The following is a 15,734-nucleotide window of genomic DNA, read 5'->3' as shown; positions in this document are numbered from 1 at the left end:
ATCTTCCCGGACCGGGGCACGAACCCGTGTCGCCTGCATTGGCAGGTGGACTCTCAACCACTGCGCCACCAGGGAAGCCCTAATGTTTCTTTTGTATCTACTGAGATGAGCATATGGGCCTTTTCCTTAATCTGGTAATAAAGTAGATTACAGATGCTTTTTAAATTTTAGTAGCACCTTTATATTTGAGGTAAACTTTATTTGTGCTTGATGTTTGTTTTTTTTTTTCTGTATACGCTGCTGGATTTGATTTCCTAATTACTGTACATAATTTTCATATCAGTGTTCAAAAAAATGAGATTCATCTATAATTTTCTTTGCCTGTAGAATTCTTCTATTTTGGTATCAGTATCATAGTAACTTCATAAAATAAGCTGGGTTATCTTTACTTCTATTGTCGGGAATAATTATATAATATGGGATTGTCTGTTCCATTAAATTTGGTAAAACTTACCTGTAAAACCACCTGGCATGGTTTCTTTGGCAAGGGATGGGGGAAGGGTTTGAGAGACTGTGGACTATTGATCTATTTTGTTGATGACTGATTTATTTAGACTTTCTATTTCTCCTTAAGTCAACTTTTTAATTTGTATTTTTCTGGTAAATTGTATGTTTTACCTCAGTTTTCAATTTATTGACATAAAGCCACTCAATATTATACATTGTATAGTATAAGCAATGATATTCTTAATCTCTACTGTATCTCTAATTATGTCCCCCTTTGAATTTCTTTTTTTTTTTAAGAATCTGAAAAAGAATTTATTGATGTCTCTCTGTAAGTGAATCAAGTGGATGCACAGCAGAAAGAAACACAGCATTGAAAATCAGCTATACTCCATTACAAAAATAAAGATAAATTACCAAAAAAAAAGTGACAAATTTTTTTTTGTTTGTTTACTAAATTTTATTTAAAAATTCATACAAAATACTCCAGATAACTGAGTTTCAATCCTCATCTTTCTCCTCTTCTTCATCTTGATTAATCTGGAAGTAATGTAACTCGTAACTTTCTTTGCTGTTAGCAACTATGCATAACCAATCATGGACATTATTCTTCAAATATTTTTTGGTGAGATATTTCAAATACCTTTTGGAAAAAGGCATCTCGGAAGTTACAGTGATCTTGCTTTTGCTTCTTTCGATTGTTACGACACCTCCTCCAAGATTCCCAGCTTTTCCATTCACTTTCTTTCCTGAAGAAGCTGCTCAAAATTGGCAGCATCCATGATTCCATCTTCTACAGGATGGGTGCAGTCAAGAGTAAACTTCAGGACCTGCTTCTTTTTTTTGCCCCCCTTCACCACAAGCTTTTTCATGGGCACCATGGTGGCAGCGGAGGCAGAAAAGGAGTTGGGTGAACTCGAGACAGAAATTCTTACAAAATTTGTTCAGAGGTGGTGACATAACCTGGAATCACATCATCTAGCCCCATAGCTGGATGGGTCCTAAGGCTGGACACTCGTGGGGCTGAGTGGCTTGGTGAAGATGTGCAGGCAAATACAGCCTCATTGGAGTTATACTGCCTGGTCACACCATTCCATGGGTCCCAAATCGCCAGGTGCAGGGGTGAATTTCTAATATTATTTGTGCTATCTTCTTCTCAATGTGGCTTGCTAGAAATTTGTTTTATTGGTGTTCTCAAAGTATCAGCTTTCGGATTCATTGATCAATGGTATTTTGGGAGGTTGACTCTATTCATTTCCCAGGTCCTTGAAGTGAACGCTTAGTTCATTCACTTGAAATAATTTTTTTTAAATTTATTTTATTTTATTTTATTTTTGGCTGTGTTGGGTCTTTGTTGCTGCATGTAGGCTTTTCTCTGGTTGAGGAGAGTGGGGGCTACTCTTTGTTGTGGTGCGCAGGCTTCTCACTGCAGTGGCTTGTGAAGCACGGGCTCTAGGCATGCAGGCTTCAGTAGTTGTGGTCGCGGGCTCTAGAGTGCAGTCTCAGTAGTTGTGGCGCACGGGCTTAGTTGCTCCGTGGCATGTGGGATCTTCCCGGATCAGGGCTTGAACCCGTGACTCCTGCACTGGCAGGCGGATTCTTAACCACTGCGCCACCAGGGAAGCCCCTGAAATAATTTTTAATAAATGCATTTAATGTCATAACTTTCTTTCAAATGACTGCTTTATCTGTATTACCCAAGTTTTATCATGTATTTTCTTTGTTTTTCTTTTCTAAATGGTGTGCAATTTTTTATTTAAATCATGAGTTATTTAGGAATGTGCTTTTAAGTATTCAAACATATGAGAATTTCTAATTCAACTAAAGTCTGATCACAGAATGTGGTCTGTACTATAGTGATTCATTAAAATATCTGGTCAAATTTTATAAATGTTTGATGTGTGTTTGAGAAGAATGTGAATTCTCTATTTGTTAGGTGGAGGGTTTTTCTATATGTGGGTGTATAATATATTATATTCTCCAAAGAAGATATACAGATGGCCAATGGGCACATAAAAAGATGTTCAATATCACTAATGATTAGAGAAATACAAATCAAAACTACAGTGAGGTATCACCTAACACTGGTCAGAATGGCCATCATCAAAAAGTCTACAAATAATAAATGCTGGAGAGGGTATGGAGAAAAGGGAACCCTCCTACACTGTTGGTGGGAATGTAAACTGGTGCAGCCACTATGGAGAACAGTATGGAGGTTCCTTAAAAAACTAAAAACATAGTTACTAAATGATCCTCTTCTGGGCATATATCCAGAAGAGACAAAACCTCTAATTAGAAAAGATACATGTACCCCAATGTTCATAGCAGCATTATTTACAATAGACAAGACATGGAAGCAACCTAAATGTCCATGGACAGATGAATAGATAAAGAAGATGTGGTACATATATACAATGGAATATTACTCAGCCATAAAAAAGAATAAAGTGTTGCCATTTGCAACATGGATAGACCTAGAGATTATCATACTAAGTAAAGTAAGTCAGACAGAGAAAGACAAATATCATATGATATCACTTATATGTGAAATCTAAAAAAATGATACAAATTAACTTATTTACAAAACAGAAGTAGACTCACAGACATAGAAAACAAACTTATAGTTACCAAAGGGGAAAGGGGAGGAGGAATAAATTAGGAGCTTGGGATTAACAGATATACATTGCTATATAGAAAACAGATAAACAAAAAGGTCCTACTGTATAGCACAGGAAACTATATTCAATATCTTGTAACAACCTATAATGGAAAAGAATCTGAGAAAGAATACATATTTATATATATAAAACTCAATCAGTTTGCTGTACACCTGAAACTAATATAACATTGTAAATCAACTACATTTCAATTTAAAAAATATTATAGAAATCTCTGTTCCCTGAAGATGATCCATTCCCACTGGAATAGAAGTCCATATTGGCAAGTAATCTTAAAATGACTTTACAATAAATGCATTCAAAGAGTTAAAAAATAAAATACCTAAAAAAATATATAAAAGCTTAAGAAACAAGAAGATATGAATTAAGGAAAGATGAAAATGAAAAATAACTAAATAGAAAAACTGACATTGTGATAAAAATATTCAATGAGATAAACTCTAAACTCGTTACAGTCAGAGAATGAATTATTTCAGCTTTGTTAGAGGTTTAATTGACAAATTCATAAGACATTTAAAGTGTACATTGTGATGATTTGATACACACACACATTGTGAAGGGATTACCCTCTCCCAGTTTATTAAGAATTATTGAATTAGAAGATTAATCTATGGAATTCATGTAGAATATAGCATATATTTTATTATTTATTTATTTTTAAAATTGCAGTATACTTGATTTATGATGCTGTGCCAATCTCTGCTGTAGAGCAAAGTGACTCAGTTATACACAGACAGACATTCTTTTTTTATATTCTTTTCCATTATGGTTTATCACAGGATATTGAATATAGTTCCCTGTTATAGCGTGTATTTTAAGCTGTATTGTGGCAGTTTAAAATTACAGCCACAGATTCTTTGATACTCCTTCTATTAAGAGATGAGTCTAGCCCCTGTACTCCCCAATCTGGGCAGGTTTGACTAAGTAAGATGGAAGTGATACTATGTGATTTTTGAGCCTAGATAATAAAAGTCTATGTAGCTTTTGCCTTGTTTTCTGGAATAGTCACTATTGGAGCCCTGAGCTGCCATGGAAGTAGTATGATTACCATGAGGCCACTACAGTGTGAGGAAACCCAAAGCACATGGAGAAGTCATGTGTAGGTACTCCAGTCTATAGGTCCAGTAGAGTCCTGCCTTTGTCATTGTAGCCTAGACATGGGAATGAAAAAAAAAACAGCCATTCAAGTGACCACCAGCTGTTCAAGTCTTCTCATTTGACACCCTGGACATCATGAAGCAGAGTCAAGCTCTCCCTGAAGTACCTATCCAAATTCCTATCATACAGAATATTGGAGGTTAATAAAATGGTTATTGTTTCATGTCACTATGTTTTGGAGTGGTTTGTTACGCAGCAATACATAGAATACATGAAGGATGCACCTAATTAGTAGTTTTAGGAAGAGAATAAACGGAAAGGCAGAAGTCATATTTGGAGAGATGATACTAAGAATTTTCTAAAGTTTTTGAAAGAAAAGCAGTTATTAAGTACAAAAAAAAATTTAAAAAGAAAAGAAATTCATATCCAGATGCACTGTAGTGAAGATGCCTAACACTGAGAATAAAGAGAAAATTTCAAAAGCCACCAAAGAGAAAACACAGATTATCCATAAAAGAATGATAATTAAGACAACAGAATTCTCATCACCAACAAAGGATACCAGAGGTCAACATGGTAATAATTCCAAAGCACTGAGGGGAAAATAACTGGCAACATAGATTTCTATACCTGGTTAAGCTATAATTCAAGAATAATGGTGAAATAGAAAACTTTTCTTTCAAACCTGAGTTTACAAAAAAAAAAAAAACCTGAGTTTACCAGCCATAAATTTTTATTGAATGAATTACTAAATGATGTACTACAGCAAAAAGAAAAGTGAGTTCACAATGAAAATGTGGTATTAAAGAAACAAGTGGTAAACACAAAAATTGATAAATTAGATTGATAAATCTAATTATACATTGATTGTATAGTAACTTTTATGTTATGTTCTAATAAATATGGAACTAAAATTCTAGATAGCAATAACTGCTCAATACATTTGGTAGCTAAAACACAGCCTTGTTGGGGCAGAAGGATAGTTGTATTTTAAAAACTATAAATTGTTAGGAAAATAAATAGGTAAGTATACATTTAAAAATTTAAGAGTAGCTGCTTATGGCATAGGCAAAATATAATCTATAGTTTCCAAATTAGCAGAGGTAAAAGTAAGAGAATTTGAAAAGTTATCAATTCCACAAAAGCAGTTAAGGTAAGCAAACGAATAAAACAAGGAGAAAGCATTGTAAACAGAAAATCAAAAGTAAATGGTAGAGATGGTAGAGGTAATTTTAAATAGATCATACTCATATGAATTGAACTTTCCAGTTAAACAACAGAGACTGTCAGGAATAAAAAAAGAAAACCCAGCTACCTGCTGTTTACAAAAGATGTGCCAATAATAAAATAGCATAGAAAGGTTGAAAATAAAGTAAAAAGTTATAGCAAGCAAATGCTAACCAAAAAAAAAGTTATAGTAGAATACGAGTATCAGATAAAATAACTGCTTAAAGCAAGTATTGATAAGGATAAAAAGACATTACATAATGATTAAAATTGTATTAAAAATGATAAAAATTTAAAAATCACCAAGAAGTTCTATCCAGCTAACCGTATAACCATGAAATTAAACAAAAAGTAACGAATTATAAGAAAAAAAAGTAGATCAACAATAATATTGGGAAGTTTTAATATAATTTTATTAGAAACTCACAGATCAATTAAACAAAACTAAGTTGAGAGGTTGGTTAATGTTTTTAGCATTAACTTGCCTTGTGTGTGAATTGTAATTTGCAGCTCATCTTAAATGGTAGCTTTATCTTTCTACCTATTCCACTCCATTTGCTGTTTTAGTGTAGCCTCCATGTAGATGCGGAGACCCCCTAGTCCAGAACTAGGTGTCACAGGACTCCTGACCCTCAGGGATATTGGGGAAGATAACAGATCTGTCCTCTAGGCAGGAAAGCAGACTGGCATAAGTCCTGTGTGCACTGATTTCTATTCTTCCTTCCACCCCCACAGATAGGTAGGGGCTTTGTTTGTTTATTTATTTTGTTTTTTAAACTCTAGGTCAGGGTGGAAATCATTTGGAAGCTTTTCCCAAATCCCAGTTTCACAGTGAGCCTGCCTAATGTGCCACACCCTGTATGGGGTGCTGTTGATCCCCACTGCTCTGAGGAATTCAAACTCCTAGCCAACTTCTACTTGCTTCCAGACCCAGAAGACCATCAGGGTCACAGCTCTAGCTTTACTAACCTAGTGGTGCTGCTTTTTCATTTCTGTTACCTAGAGATGATTATCTTGTGAATGAACCCAGAGACATCTCTTAATTAAAAAAAAAAAAAAAGTTTTTGTGATTGGAGTTCTTGGAGAAGATGTGGAAATTCAAAGCATAGCTCACAATACCATTTTGACTATTTTCCTCTGCCTTTCTGGATGCGAGGAACTCTGTGGTCTTGCTACCTTCTTTGGCTTTACTCAGTAATAGGGATTGAGGTTGCTTCTGTTCTCAAATGCCAGAAACCTATTAAGAATCTCTATAAATCTCCTCAGGCTTCTGGCGAAGGATGGGAGGCAGAGCACAAAGTCCCTTTGTTTCTTTCTCTCCTCTCTGATTTTCTGTGTTCATGAATTTGAGGAACTTTTAATATATTCTGCTGCTGAAAGCCTTACCCTTAAATCATCAGTCTTTGTCCTGAATTCTTCAGAGCCTATGTGACTTTGTAACCTGAAGTTTTAAAATCCTAAAGGGCAAGGGATAAAAGAAAATATTGGGGGTGGGGGGAGAAACTCCACAATTTACCATCTCATTATTATTCTACCGGAAAAGAGATTTCCATCTCTGCCGGTGTGTCCTGAAAGTCTATCTCTTCCCATTTCCTCAGAAGCCACATTCCTAACTACTCAGCCTCTCTTATCTTTTATTCTTCTATCCTGGATCTTTTCTGCTGAAGGCTCTCACCTCTTCATAAGACAAAACCTCTCCTAGCTCTCTCATTTTATAGGCAAGCTTTCTGAAACCACTCAGCATCTTTAGTTACCATCTACATGCTGATGACTCCCAAATTCACAACTCTAGCTGAAATTTCTCTCAAGTTCTCCAGATCCTCAAGATCTCTCAACTCCAGACAACTACAGTTCAACATGTCCACAACAAAATCATTATCTCCACATCCATTCATCTCTCCAAACTATTTCTTCTCTTATGTTTTCTATTTTCATTCAGTTTCCCAAGCAGAAACCTGGGAGTCTCCTTGATTTCTTCCCCTCCCTCTCTCACAGCCAATAAATGACCAAGTTCTGCCATTATATTTCCATTTATGGCATATTTATAGCCAAGTATTTATTACATACCACTAGAGCGATAGCAGCATAATGAATTAAAGATGAGGTTAAGGTAGTAGAATAAAAAAAATTAAAATGTCATTGGATTCAAGGTAAAAACATTTTTGGTAAAGGAAACATATTAGTATTACCCAATAGAACAGAAAGTTTAAAAGAATAAAAACTTACAATTGTTAGATTGTTAGATTTAGTTAGAAGGTTCCTAGTGATCTCAAAATCACCTAAGGGGTAAAAGAGGATTTTCTGCAGAGTGTCTAGCAGTTTAACAGCTGTCTGGACTGCACTGCTTTGTAATGATTTGTTTTAAATTGGTGTTTTCACTCTTATCATATGGGTAAGAGGTAAGAGAAGGGTAACACTCGCATGGTACCCAAGGGTCAAATTCATATGATATATTTTGTTTTGGAGAATATCAGCTTTTAAAATGGCAATACAAAGTTTTTCATGGTCTATATCAGCCTTTTTGAACTGGATCATTAAATGGAATCATCTCGAACTTGCCAGGCAGCAAGAACCAGGGATGTCCTATTCAGCAGATAGAGATTACTGAGTCTGAAAGTATATTTCAGAGGTCGCCAAGTCCCTTTCTTGTTTTTAATTCAGACTGGGGATCTAGTCATTTCTTAGCGTCTCTCACGGAAAGTAGGTTCTAATAGATAAGTGTCTAACAACTATTACTAGGTTTCCCTGGTGGCGCAGTGGTTGAGAGTCCACCTGCCGATGCAGGGGACACGGGTTCGTGCCCTGGTCTGGGGAAGATCCCACATGCCACAGAGCGGCTGGGCCCGTGAGCCATGGCCGCTGAGCCTGCGCGTCCGGAGCCTGTGCTCCGCAACGGGAGAGGCCACAAAAGTGAGAGACGCGCGCACAAGAGAAAAAAAAAAAAAAAAAAATATATATATATATATATATATATATATATATAACACAACTATTACTACCACCAGGCAGTATGCTTCTTTGCTCATGCATCTCTTCTTTCTCTTCCTCCAGACTTTATAGTTTTCTTTTTCTCTTTCCCTGCTCTTTCTTCTTTCTCAGTTCAGTTTTCCTGCCTCTCTTTTTCTTTCTCACCCATAAATAGGATAAAAAAAAAGCAAATGTTGAGTTTCCTGACTGGTCACATTCCAGAGAAAGGAGGAAATACAGGCTGTTATACAACTGGGAGGGGTCAGGTGTGACCTAAAGTTGAGGGACGAGGAGAAGAGAATTATAAAGGTAAGAGAAGGCAAAAAGGTTAAGTAAAGGTTTGATTTTAGACTTTTATTACGTAAAGTGATTCTTTTGTGAATCCCATCTAGGGCATTTCATCCTTCTCAGGCTATGATGGTTCCCAGTAGATCCAAAATTGCCAAAGAAGGTCGGTAATGATGTATTCAAAGATGATCACTCTCATCAGCTTTTGTACAAAAGAATCAGTACCCGATATCGTGTTAGAGTGAGCCATAGGAAATGCCTTAGGAATTGTCTCTGATGAAGTCTTTTTTTTTCAATCACCAGTATGTGAAAAGCTATTAGATCTATTTTTAATCTTTCTCCTATTCAGTTTCCAATGTTGCTCTCAGGCTTCTGTAACTTGGCAGATAGTTCAGGTATTCTTTAAAAACAATGACAAACAATGAAATTCCCAACAACCACAGCAACCGCCAAAACAGTGAAATCTACTTAGCTTTTTGGTTGGTGGGAGATGTTGAAAAATATAAGAAATAAAGGCCACCCACAAATAATTTGCCTCACAAAAACAACTGCTCTTAGTATTATATTGTATTTCTGCCCATTTTCTATGCAATTCTATGTCAGAGTTATACTTTATATATACTGCAGTATAGAACTTATACAAGTTATATTAACTTAAATATAACTATGACATAGAGTTACATAGTTTGTATCTTTCAGGCATATTTTAGTCTAGAATACTTTCAGCTATGGTTTTCCATCACTTTTCTGGCGGTTGAACTATATATACTTCTTTTGCTGCTGGGAAATAGAATTTGAAAAAGTTAACTCTGCAAAATCTCATTCTAAAGGACTTTGCAGTTGACCAGGACACTTAAGTGGATTATCCGATTGCATGTCTTCACTTGATTTCCAGGTGGAATGGTTCCAAAGACCTCTAACAGCTTTATCACTCTATAGTATAACTGCCCCTTAATTCTCCTCTAAGCTTTAAGCTCTGAGAGCAAGACTGTATTGTTCACCATTTGCACCCCAGTGACTAGCATGTGACCCACTACATAGAAAATTCGCAATATATTCTTGATGATTGAGTGAATGAAAAAGTGAGTAAATGAATACTAAAATGCTAGAAGATCCATAACTCATCAAGCTTTCTCCTTGGTATCAGGATACAACCCGATTAAGGTTCCCAGAAGTAAAGGATTGATTTAGATTTAGATTTGTCTTGAAAGAGCAGAGAAAGATAGGAATTGATCATCACTTGAACATTCCTTATAGACCCTAAACTCTTTACCTAAAATTCCTATTGTGCTTTAATGCTACAATTTAGCTGTCCCACAAATACTTACAGAAAAGTAATTTTCAACTTTGCTTTCTACAAACTAATTACCTTCTGTAACATCCAGGCCACTGCCACCTACATTTTGGAAGTGTTGGCATCCCAATAAGTGGCATGCCTTATAGGTTTACCATAGGGCTATTATTAAAGAACTAAAACCATGCACATCCTCTTGGACAAAGGATTGGATCACCTTGGGGACCATAAAGGAAAGCTTGCAGACAGTGGTTGAGACAGCAAGACAATGAGAGAGAGTGAGCCAGAGAGCCTGCCAGAAATGTCAGTTTGAAAGAGGGCAAGGAACGCACAAGCAGGTGGTTTCACTCCTCATGAGCCTCCTTATCTTCTTCAGTTTTGCCAGACCTTGGATCTCATCTCATCCAAGTATAAAACTCCTAGTGAACTGAGACATTCTCTGTAAGTAGATGAAAGCTGTTTTCTCTCTTGGCAGTTTATACTTGGTCACGTGATACAACTAGTCATACAGTTTTAAGGCAGCATGCTGTGTACCTCTCTCTCCAAATGCAATTTTACAACATTCTGTGTTTTATTTAAAAAAACCAGTTTAATCTACATTAATTAGAGTGTGAAGCTGAGTGTGGGAAGCTCTAATTTACCTTACATGCATAACAAGAGCAGCACCACCTGTTGACTGCCTACTAAGTGCCTGGCACAGCCTAGGTATGTTATACACATTATTTAATTGAACTTGGAGAACATGCCTGCCTCCAGAAATATAACTTAAATATCTCATTTACTTTGAAATTGCAAATGGCCCTTTCTTTAAGAAACTTACATTAAATTTATTTAGCACTATCCCATTACAGGAGAAAAAAATAACAATAATAAGGCCAGAATTTATAAACACTTTTCTGGTGAGAAACACAAAGATCACTGAGTTTTCCATTCTACACTCTAATCCAATTTTCTTTCTTTCTTTTTTTTTGGCAGTACGCGGGCCTCTCACTCTTGTGGCCTCTCCCGTTGCGGAGCACAGGCTCCGGACGCGCAGGCTCAGCGGCCATGGCTCACGGGCCCAGCCGCTCTGTGGCATGTGGGATCTTCCCGGACCGAGGCACGAACCCGTGGTCCCCTGCATCGGCAGGCGGACTCTCAACCACTGCACCACCAGGGAAGAACCCTCTGAATTTTTAAATCTAATTTTTCTATCCTATTTTCCAACCTAGCTGATAAACTGTCTTCTCTCTTGCCATCTTCCCCAGCAGTGTTTTTTCTTTTGCCACATAATAAGAGAGTTAACTGCTTCCCCTATTCCCAAATTAGAAAACATAAAGGTTAAATAAAAGTGACTTGGACACTGAAGACTTTTTTCCTACATTGAAGTATGAGACTTTGTGGTGAGATAATTGATGAGTTACCCATAATCTTATGTGTGCTCTTTACTCATTGCTTAAGTAAATTTCATCTAATTAAAACTTTCATCATGTTAACTATAATAGATTCCTCGGATGGGTTGAAGTTCTTTTCTTATTGCTTAGTAATGACCTCTATATTCCATAGGAAGGTCTTCAGAAATTTTAAGCATTTATATGAAAGTCGTGGTCCAAATTTCTACTTTTTTTCCCAAGATTAATTGATTCAACAAACATCTATTGAGCACCCTTGTATCAGCAACCCTGGTAGTGGAGTGATAATACAGTAGTGAGCAAAACAGGTACAGTGTTTGCACTACAGAGCTTACAGCCAACTGGAGGGAACAGACACTGAATAATTACAAATATGACAAATGCCATGAAGAAGATGGGCAGGGTGCTATGGGAATATGTAATAGGTGTAGCTAACCTAGCTTGATGGGAGGTGGGGCAGAGAAGATTTTTCCAGAGAAGTTCAAGTTTAGGCTTGAAGCATAAGAAGGAAGAAGAGTTATCTAGATAAGGGAACAGCTTGTGTAAAGGCTCTGAGTAGAAAAGAACACCACCCATTCAAGGACCTGAGAGAAGGTCACTGTGGCTAGAGTGCTGACTTCAGGAAACGTTAGAGAAGAGGCAGGCAAGGACCAGATCACATAGGTCACCCTAAGGATGGGGGACTTTATTCTGAGGGCAGTGGAAAGCCAATGGAAAATTCAAGCCAGGAATTTAAAAAAGTTTTAAGCTTAAAATAGCTAAAATGTAGACTGTAAGAATATATTAATTCACTAATTTGCTCTGGAATATGCTCTCATATCTAGTAGTCCAATAATAGTAAGAATTTTGATAAATGCAGGACAAACTATCTAGGTTTATAATATGTAGAATTTTTCTGTGAATAGAAAAGACCCTAGGATAGTTAAGCAAAGCAGAACAGGACTTGGGTACATGTAAGTACCCACGTAAGCTTTGAAACGTATGTCCTGAGTTTCTTTGCTTTTCATCTATATCACATTTTAACTTGAACTGAAAATAGAAGTGGTAAAATAATAAAGGCAGGGAAAGGAGGAAGGCATGCATGTGTGTATGAGTGTGTGTGCCCACGTGTGGTTTCTTATGGTTTTGAAGAAGAGCAGATTTATGACAATACCAGTATCACATTCTCTGTGCTCAAAAATTGTTGTCTCCCCTGCAGAAATTAGGAAAGGAGAGACTATATAATAGGGAAAGATTTTCTTTTTTTCTTTTAGTGGTGTGTTCTAAGAAAAAAAAATGGCAGCTTCTGGGTAATACAACAGATTTTGCCATGAAATACATTGATTTTAGACTATGGACCCCAAGATGGTTTCAGTAGTACTGTGCTTGGAGTAGTAAAGAGATCCATGAACACCAAGGCCTTTGGACAATATAAAGTGTAAGAGGCTAAGGTTTTAATTTTCTTTTTTAATACTCTTTGGTCTTCCCTATGGGCATTTCTTTTTGTCTTCTTCAGATGGCCTGCATTCATTAAATTAGTAGATAGGATTTTAAGGTGTGGTTCTTTCCCAGAGGTATTTTCTTACTGGGAGTTGAGAGAAATTCTTGAAGATTAATAAGATTTCCGTTAGTAAATATTAGGAGAGTGGAGGAGAGCTAGCTAGCTCTGACTACCATTCTCTGTCACCTCCCTGTCTCCCAAACCAGAAGTTTCTTCTCTTAAATCTTGGACTGCAATGCTTCCTGACCGTTCTGGAGGAGGCTCAGTGACTCCTTCTTAGAAATGAATGAATAAATTCACACTTGGTGAACTGTTTGAGAAAGGCTGCTGACCCTTAGTCTGAGAAATCTTGAGCAACAGGAGACCTCAGTTTAATGTCAATTTGTATCTGTCTCACTATTTGAAGAGAACGAATTACTTACTTGATTCAATCACTTAGCTCCACACCTGAAGTGTAGTAATGAGGAGAACACGGGCCAGCTTCATATACATTGTGTCCTTCAGTACTGCAATTGACAAAGCATTCTCATCAAAACAGAAACACATTAAGTACCTACTGTACACATGACTGGGAAACAATCAGAATATGTAGGTTAAATATGAAAATAAATTAGTGCTTGTTAAGGTTTCATGGAACAGGTGAGATGTGTATTATTATAAAAAGGGAGCAGGTTTACTATGTATTAATTATTAGGCTACCAAAGCTCTGGGTAAATTTGATAGCAATGTTAAGAGTAGCTTCTCGGCAAGTACTTGGTGCCAGGTTGAAAACTGGCCACTGTTTACTTGGGCAGAAATGTGGTTATATTAGGCTGCTTTTAGTGATAAAAGGTTTTTAAAAAGTTTCAACCTTCTGGAATCTGACTCACAATGTCCTGATATTGTGTTCTTTTCTGTATTCAGTGTCATGGATAAAGAATCTATCTTTCAGCACTGAATAAGAATAAATTTGTGTATGCGGTCAGATTTATGAGTATTACAAAGATTAGATAAACTATTATTTAAAAAAATAATTTTATGCTGCAGTAGTTCTAAATTATTAGTTTTAGCTTGATATAAGAGCAGAGGGCAAAAAATAAATTGACGTTCATCAAGTACCAGCGTTGTATGTCAGGCACTCATATAGTCAGTCACCTATATTATCATTAAAGTTCACAGGAAGCCTGTAATAGGTAATGTTTCCATTTTGGTCAAGGAAGAAACTGAACTTCAGAGACTGAGATGGCAGAATTGGGATGCACACTCAGGTCTCCTAGCTTATGGTCTTTCAATAAAATCACTTTGGCATAAACTGAAAAATTTAAGATTATGTAGGATTAAACAAAATGAAACAGCTTCTCATCTATAATTTCTTTTGGTTTAGATGTAATCTTTATCTGTAGGGGGGAAAAGGTGAATAATATTGCAGAAAGGTGCTTGTATTCTACAAATCTGTTGATGGGTTCTAGTAGAAAGAGATGAGATTAGAAAATGTACATTAAGCAATATGTAAATTGGGGGTCATAATTCTCCTGAATCCTATTGATTTTTTAAAGGTATTTTCAAGATGGGCATCAATGTTTTACAATCTGTAAAATTAAATGTTACTATTCTATCTAGTTTGTAGGGACACTAAAGTTATTGAAGAACCTTGAAACATTATTAGGAAACCTGCTATAAAATATAAAGATGGCTTATATGTCTGACCTTCATCTGTGCACTTAAAGCACTTTGTTCTTACCTTAATTTTTGCACCCATAGTATTGCATCCAAATCATGTCTCTATTCTCTGGTATCTCTACCAGAAGGTGGGTTCCTCCAAGACAGGGACCATGTCTCTTCCATGGTAGTATCCATAGTAACCTGGACAGTGTCTGAAATATAATAAATGCTCAGTAATGTTTATCAAACAAACAACACAACAAAAGGATTCATTTTTTCCAACCCCAGTTTCCTTATCTCCAAAATGAGAAGGTACTAATAGTTTTCTAGATCGTCAGGCGGGACATGATATATGCTCATATACTGTTGATTGGAGATATAAGGCACAGACATAAAAAGTGTTATTAGGATGATTACTAAGGGGGTGGTTATTTCACACAACATAAACTTTTATTCTGTTTAAGATCTTTTAAAAAAAATCTAACCAATAAATTTCAGGAAGAAAATCTAAGGTATTTTAGGTAATATGTAGTCATAATCTCCATCCTTGGGCTCTCAGGGTTGAAGAAAAGCCAGATCCTAAACCAGAGATGAGAACAATCTTTCACTAGGTGGCTCTCTTTCCCATGAGTGGGCGGCCCCTCGGTGGGTGGAGGGACGACACGGGGCAATGTACAGCTGCAATCACCGCGTGTCACACTGCATCACAGTAGGCGCATGCAGCACGAGGGGCATAGTTCAGTTTCTATGTCGTTAATGATAATCTGTCCTTGGGATTTGTTTCAAAGCAGCTTGTACTTTCATTTCCTCCAAACCTACCCATAGACGTTGGCCCAGTCTTTTAATAGGTGCGGTCTCAGAGAAGGATTTTGATAGCGCCTTTTCACCTAGCATGAAAGACAAAAGGAATCAGGTACCCCGACCGAGCCAAACCAAAATAGCCCATTAAAATTATGATTTTAACTGTCCAGTGAGGGCTGCATTCCTGGAGGGGTTTATACCGTTATACATCCTAAAGTACTTTGGGACAGCTGTTTAAACGCCTCCACAATACGAATGGAAAATATAATTTGTAAAATGTCAAATAATTCTTTCAAACCACTAACACGACGACTTCTCCAGCTACTTTTCACACACTCATTATTATTGAGCCCATTTACGTTATTCTGCTTTTTTAGCCTCAAACATGAGACAAAATACACATAATAAACATTCAAAAAGATTTG

General features: G+C 36.6%; 1 protein-coding gene and 1 pseudogene across 4 annotated transcripts in view; both read right to left on the bottom strand.

Moving 5' to 3' along the window:
• Positions 1–15,734, bottom strand: part of NMNAT2 (nicotinamide nucleotide adenylyltransferase 2) — a 197,428-nt gene that overhangs the window by 179,949 nt on the left and 1,745 nt on the right. For 3 of the 4 annotated variants that reach the window (XR_003427987.1, XR_003427989.1, XM_027083065.1), the window contains exons 2-4: positions 15,328–15,395; positions 14,588–14,720; positions 13,290–13,373 (exon numbers count right to left, since the gene is read on the bottom strand). The gene's annotated coding sequence lies outside the window, so the exon portion shown is untranslated. The remainder of the gene's footprint in view (positions 1–13,289; positions 13,374–14,587; positions 14,721–15,327; positions 15,396–15,734) is intronic. The other variant, XR_003427988.1, reaches the window with a different exon arrangement.
• LOC113607564 (60S ribosomal protein L22 pseudogene) lies at positions 898–1,834 on the bottom strand (annotated as a pseudogene).

This window comes from Aethalodelphis obliquidens, unplaced genomic scaffold, assembly GCF_003676395.1.
Source record: "Aethalodelphis obliquidens isolate GAN/ISIS:26980383/991018 unplaced genomic scaffold, ASM367639v1 scaffold48, whole genome shotgun sequence".
NCBI classification, from domain to species: domain Eukaryota; kingdom Metazoa; phylum Chordata; class Mammalia; order Artiodactyla; family Delphinidae; genus Aethalodelphis; species Aethalodelphis obliquidens.
Note: the sequence above shows the minus strand (reverse complement) of the source record. Positions and strands in the feature narration are given on the sequence as shown.